This window comes from Dasypus novemcinctus, unplaced genomic scaffold (genome assembly GCF_030445035.2).
Source record: "Dasypus novemcinctus isolate mDasNov1 unplaced genomic scaffold, mDasNov1.1.hap2 scaffold_107, whole genome shotgun sequence".
Taxonomy (NCBI): Eukaryota; Metazoa; Chordata; class Mammalia; order Cingulata; family Dasypodidae; genus Dasypus; species Dasypus novemcinctus.
The window spans coordinates 1725732-1733287 of NW_026688146.1; positions in this window are offsets into that span (position 1 = coordinate 1725732).

The window sequence follows — 7556 nt, forward strand, 5'->3', positions numbered from 1 at the left end:
TTAGTTTGTTTTTCTTTTTCTAATTCCTACAGGTGTGGTTAGGTCTTTGATTTTTCCTCTTCTTTTTTTTTTTTCATTTATATATTTATGTCTATAAATTTCCCTCTCAGTACAGCTTTGGCTGAATCCAATAAGTTTTGATATGTATTGCTGTCCTTTTCATTCATTTCAAGGTATTTCCTGATTTCTTTTGTAATTTCCTCCTTGACCTAGTGTTTGTTTTAGAGTGTGTTGTTTAATTTCCATATATTTGTGTCTGACCTAGTTTTCTGGCCCCTGCTAATTTCAAGCTTCGTACCATTATAATCAGAGAAATTACTTTGTATAATTTCAATCTTTTTTAATTCTTTGAGTGTTATTCTGTGGCTTAGTATGTGGTGTATATTGGATAATGGTCCATGTGCGCTTGAGAAGAAAGTATATCCCACTGTATTTGGGTGTATTGTTCTGTATATGTCAATTAGGTCCAGATCCTCTAATGTATTATTCAGAGTCTTTGTTTCTTTATTGATTCTTTGTTGAGATGTTCTGTCTAGTCATAATAATTTTGTATTAAATTACCCCACTATACTTGTATAAGCATCTATTTCTCCACTTAATTTTCCCAGTGTTTGCCTCATGTATTTTGAGCCTCATGCTTAGGTGCATAAATGTTTAATTTTGTTCTTTCTTCCTGAAAGTTTACCCCTTTTACTAATATATGGAACCCATCTTTGGCTCTTAAAATCATTTTGTGAGAAGAGAACCTCTGCTCTTGTGTCCTGGACAGTTCTCTCATGTATGTCTGATGGAAAGAAAAGAGGCAGGAGAAGCTACAGGAAAAAGAAAGTGGCTCTGTGGCGGAAAGTCAGAGGCAAAACTACCACCAGTAGGGGTCACTGTTGGATAAGAATTGTTCCTCCCTCACACTTGCTGGAGGGCATGGGGCTGAATTCAAAGGCAGGGGGAGATGGATGGGGCAAGATGGTGGTTGAGTGAGTGTACCTGAGTGTCTCTCCTGCATAGAAGCAACTGGGCAACATTGGAAATTCTTTGGGACCAGGCTGTTTCAAGATTTTGCAGGGCAGGAGGTGTCTGGACATTGATTTGGTGGGAAGGAAATAGAGAAAATTCATATATAAGATAAAATTGAGGCTCTCTTACACGGTGGTGGGGGCTGCGTGTGGGATGCTCCATCCTGGGGTGGGTGGAGCTGCAGGAGGCCTTCACAGACCGATTTGGGGAGACAGACAGGAGTTTTGTGTGAGGTGGGGAAATTTTTTATTTCTGACATGAATAATAGTGCTTCCGGCTAGAGCCCCACTCCCAAGGCTGGCTGTCAATATGCAGCAGCCTTAAATCGCTCACAAAAATAGAGACATCACCAGGAGGTTGGTTCAGGGGCCTGCAGGGTGGGAGACGTCTGTTAGCCGATTAGGGGAATCTTTTGCAAGGCATGGGAATTTCGGGTTCAGACACTGATATCTGCGCTTCTGGCTGGAGCCACGCCAGCTGGGCCTGGCTGCTGATCTGCAGTGTCATTAAATTGGCTGCAGTGTAGAGGGACCCACAGGTGGCTGTTTCGGGTGATTGCAGGACGGGAGATGTTCTGAAGTCGAATTAGTGATACAGCCACAGAGGAGACACTAGTGAGAGGGAGAATTGTGGGGTTCTGAAGCATAGGTCAGAGTTTGTGGATGTGATCTCCCCCATAGGTCTGGCACTGAGCTGTGGGGATCTCTGAAGGCTGTATTGCACTGCGGTGCTCCCAGGCTCCCCGTTAACCAGATTTGAGGTTGCCAGGTCTGTGTCCCCTAAACCCTGGTGGCCTACACCCCAAGAATCACACCTCTTGAGTCTGCAATATCAGACTTTCCATCCTTGAATCCACCACGCCCTGTGGTACATCTGATGTCATTGAATGTCCTAGCCCTCAACATTTGTGTTTTTTCTTTTTTGTTTTTTTGTTTTGTTTTGTTTTTATTTTTTTTTAATTTTTTCTTGTAGTGATTGCTAACATTGCATTATCTCCTAATCTTTTCTCCCATTGTATCCCCCAAGGTCTTTTTTTTTCTTCTTTCTCTCTTGTCACTCATTTTCTTCTTATTTTATCTTACTTATACAATAGGTGGTGGAGGGAACACCTCACATTTGCTGGGTTTCCTCATCCTCCACTACCTCATTTCCTTATGAATTGATTTTGGCTACCTACACTATCTCCTTTCCCCCACATATTGATATCCTCCATCATCTATTGTCTCTCCTATATTCCACCTCCCTTTCTTTGATCCCCAAAATTGTCTAACTGTTAATTTCTAATACCTTTGTTTTGTTTTCTGTCTTTTATCAACTCTTGAAACTATTGCCTTTCTTTTCTCTTTCCCTCTCTCACGAAAACACTAGCTTTTTAATTCATACCATATTCCTCCCATATTCAGTCAACTCCCTCATTATAGGTACTCTACCTACTGCTATAACTCTACACAACATACATGAATCTAATATCCATTCTCCCAGAATTCATATTGTTGCTCTATTAACATTTCTTACCAATACTAAATTACGCATTTTCCTTTCTTACACAATTGCCTTTCCCTGGCCCTATATATACTTTACTTCAAAGTGAACTCACCCAGCAACAAGAAATTAGAATAAGAAGAACAAAGTGACAAAGAGAAGATATAACACTTACACAAAAACAACAGCTAACTAATCCCCAAGACTAGACAAAGAAGCTAAGAAACTGATTAACCCATCAACAAAAAATGATGACCAGACAGCAACAAAAAACTACAAAACAAACCAGTAATCAGGAAAACATGGCTGAATCCAATGAACAAACTAAAAATCAGGAAGGGGAGCAGAACTTCGCACAAGTAATTAAAGATCTCAGAACATATATCACAGACAAATTTAATGAAGTAAAAATGAGGTTAACAATATGAAGTCAACATTTGGAGGGGAAATTGCAGACATATGCAAAAAGATAACAGATATGATGGGAATGAACACCACGGTTCAAGAAATCAAAAATACACCTGCAGCAAATAGCAGCAGATTAGAAGAGGCAGAGCAGAGAATTAGTGATGTGGAAGACAGTACACCGGAAATCAAAGAGATAGAAAATTGATCGATAAAAAGATAGAAAATATCCAGCTAGGACTTAGGGACTTGAATGACAATGCAAAATGCTCAAACATACATATTATAGGCATCCCAGAAGGAGAAGAGAAGAGAAAGGAGTCAGAAGGAGTGTTGCAGGAAATAATGGCCAAAAACTTCCCAAATCTACTGAAAGAGACAGATGTACATATCCAAGAAGCACAGTGAACCCCAAACATCATAAACCCCAACAGACCCACCCCAAGACATATACTTGTCATATTATCCAACACTCAAGACAAAGAGAAAATTCTAAAAGCAGCAAGAGAAAAGAAAACCATCACATACAAGGGAAGCTCCATAAAATTAAGTGCTGATTTCTCATCTGAAATCATGGAGGCAACAAGGCAGTGGTATGATATAGTCAATTACAAAAAGAAAAAATTTCCAACCAAGAATACTCTATCCAGCTAAACTAGCATTCAAAAATGATGGAGAGTTCAAAATATTCACAGATAAACAGAAATTGAAAGAGTATGCCAACAAGAAACTTCCCCTTCAAGAAATTCTAAAGGGAGTTCTGCAGGAAGAAAGGACAAAACAGGACAGGCAGAGTTGGAGGAGAGTGTAAGAGCAACAAAAAAGACAAAAAGAGAAGAAGAAAAAAAACAAAATATGACAAACAGAAGTCCAATCAAAATATGGCTAACATAAATAATACCTTGAAAGTAATAACACTGAATGTCAATGGATTAAAATCACCTATGAGAAGATTCAGACTGGGACATTGGATAAGGAAATATGACCCATCTATATGTTGTTTACAAGAGACACATCTTACAGCCAGAGATTCATGGAGGCTGAAAATGAATGGTTGGAAAACAATCTTACAAGCAAACAATAACCAAAAAAAAAGGCAGGAGTAGCTATATTAATATCAGACAAAGTAAACTTTAAATGCAAAACAATTGTGAGAGACAAAGAAGGATACTACATATCAGTGAAAGGGACAATCTGTCAAGAAGAATGAACAATCATAAATATTTATGCTCCTAACAAGGGCTCCTCTAAATACGTGAGGCAAACACCAGAAAAACTAAGTGAAAGAATAGACACATCTACAATTATAGTGGGGGATTTTAATACACCACTATCAACTCTGGACAGAACATCTCAAAACAGAATCACTAAAGAAATGAAATATTTGAACAATATATTAGAGGAGCTTGTCTAATAGACATATACAGATCATTATACCCAAACACAGCAGGATATACATTTTTCTCAAGTGGACATGGACCATTCTACAAGATAGACCTATGCTAGGCCACAAAGAAAGGCTTAATGAATTCAGAAATATTTAAATAATACAAAATAAAATCTTTGACCACAGTTGAGTGAAGCTAGAAATCTGAAAAGGCCAGAGGCCCAGATTTCACACCAAAATAATGAAATTAAACAGAACACTCTTAGAAAAACAGTGGGTCAAAGAGAAATCCCAAAGAAATAAATGACTACCTTGAAACAAATGATACTTTTAACACAACATACCAAAATTTATGGGATGCAGCAAAAGCCGTACTGACAGTGAAATTTATAGCCATAAATTCATACATCAAAAAAGAAGAAAGAGCAAAAATTGAAGAAATAACTGCATATTTGGAGGAATTAGAAAAAAAAGAACAAAGTAATCCCACAGGAAAAAGAAGGAAGGAAATAACAAAGATAAGAGCAGAACTAAATGAAATAGAAAATAAGAAAGCACTTGAAAAGATAAACAAGACCAAGAGCTGTTTTTTTGAGAACATGAATAAAATTGACAAACCTTTAGGGAGACTAACAAAGAAAAAAGAGAAAAGATGCAAATACACAAAATATGAAATGAGAAAGGGGATATCACCACTGACCACACAGAAATAAAGACTATCATAAAAGGATACTTTGAAAAGCTATATTCCAACAAAAATGACAATTCAGAGGAAATGGACAAATTCCTAGAAACACAGAAGCAGCCTATATTGATGAAAGAAGAAATTGATGATCTCAACAAACCAATCACAAGTAAAGAGATAGAATCAGTCATTAAAAACCTCGCAGCTAAGAAGAGCCCAGGGCCAAATGACTTCACAGGTGAATTCTATGAAACATTCCGGAAAAAAATTAACACCAATCCTGGTGAAGCTCTTCCAAAAAATCGAAACACAAGTAACATTACCTAACTCCTTCTTTCTTGCCAACATTATCTAGTACAAAAGCCAAACAAAGACACCACAAGAAAGGAAAATTACAGTCCAATTTCTCTAATGAACTTAGATGCAAAAATACTTAACAAAATACTTGCTAATCATATTCAACAACACATTAAACGAATTATACACCACGACCAAGTGGGATTCATTCCAGGTATGCAAGGGTGGTTCAACATAAGAAAATCAATCAATGTAATACACCATATAAACAAACTGAAGGAAAAAAATCACATGATTTTATCTATAGATACAGAAAAAGTGTTTGACAAAATACAGCACCCTTTCTTGATAAAAACACTCCAAAAGATTGGAATACAAGGAAATTTTTTGAACATGATAAAGAGTATATATGAAAAAACCTACAGTCAACATTGTTTACAATGGAGAAACCCTAAAATCCTTCCCTCTAAAGTCAGGAAAAAGACAAGGATGCCCACTGTCTCCCCTTCTATTAAACATTGTCTTAGAAGTACTTGATCGAGCACTGAGGCAAGAACCAGATATAAAAGGAATTCAAATTAGAAAGGAAGAAGTCAAAATTTCATTATTTGCAAATGACATGATCCTATACATAGAAAACTCCAAGAGGTCTACAACAAAGCTTCTAGAACTCATGAGTTTAGTAAAGTCGCAGGTTACTAGACCAATGTGCAAAAATCAGTAGCATTTCTGTACACCAATAATGAGCAAGATCAGGAGGAAATCAAGAAACAAATACCATTCACAATAGTAAAGAAAAAAATCAAATACTTAGGAATAAATTTAACTAAAGAGGTAAAAAACTTATACACCGAGAACTATACAAGACTGTTCAAGGAAATCAAAGAAGACCTAAATAAATGGAAGAATATTCCCTCCTCATGGATAGGAAGACTAAATATTATTAAGATGTCTATCCTACCAAAGCTGATCTACACATTCAATGCAATCCCAATAGAAATCAACACAGCCGTCTTTAAGGAACTAGAAAAATTAGCTATGAAATTTATTTGTAAAGGAAAGAGGCCCCAAATAGCCAAAGACATATTGAAAAAGAAAAATCAAAATTGGAGCAATCACACTACCTGACTTCAAAACATACTACAAAGCTACAGAAGGGAAAACAGCATGGTATGGGCATAAGGAGAGACACACAGACCAATGGAATTGAATTGAAAGTTCTGATATAGAACCTCATATATATAGCCATATAATAATCGATAAAGACACCAAACCCTCTCAACTGGGAGAGAATGGCCTATTCAACAAATGGTGCCTGGAGAACTGGATATCCATATGTAGAAGAATGAAAGAGGATTACCATCTCACACCTTATACAAACATCAACTCAAGATGGATCAAAGACCTAAATATAAGAGCCAAAAACATAAAGACCTTGGAAAGCAGTGTAGGGAAACATCTACAAGACCTTGTAATAGGAAATGGGCTCATGAACATCACACCAAAAGCACAAGCAGCAAAAGAACAAATAGTTAAATGGGACTTTTTCAAAATTAAAGCCCTCTACACCTCAAAGTAGTTTGTCAAGGAAGTAAAAAGGGAACCTACACAATGGGAGAAAATATTTTTCAACCATATATCTGATAAGAGATGAATAACTTGCATATATAAAGAACTCCTATATCTTGAAAATAAAAAGATAAACAACCCATTTAAAAAATGGGGGAAAGGTTTAAACAGACACTTCTCCAAAGAAGAAATACAAATGGCTAAAAACGACATGAAAAAATGCTCCAAATCTTTAGCTATCAGGAAAATGCAAATCAAAACTACAATGAGGTACCATCTTACTCCCTTAAGATTGGCAGCTATGACAAAAACAGAAGAATACAAATGCTGGAGAGGATGTGAAGAAATGGGAATCCTCATCCACTGCTGGTGGGAATGCAGAAGGATCCAACCATTCTGGAGGACAATTTGGTGGTTTCTCAAAAAATTAACCATAGATTTGCCATTTGACCCAGCAATACCACTGCAGGTATATACCCAGCAGAACTGAAAACAAGGACGCAAACCGATATATGCCCACGAATGTTCATAGCAGCATTGTTCACTATTGCCAAAAGTTGGAATCAACCCAAATGCCCATTAACAGATGAGTGGATCAATAAAATTTGGTATATATATACAATGGAATACTACTCCGCTTTAAGAACAAATACACTACAAACACACGTGATAAAATGGATGAATCTTGAGAACCTTATTTTGTTTTTTGTTTTTTTT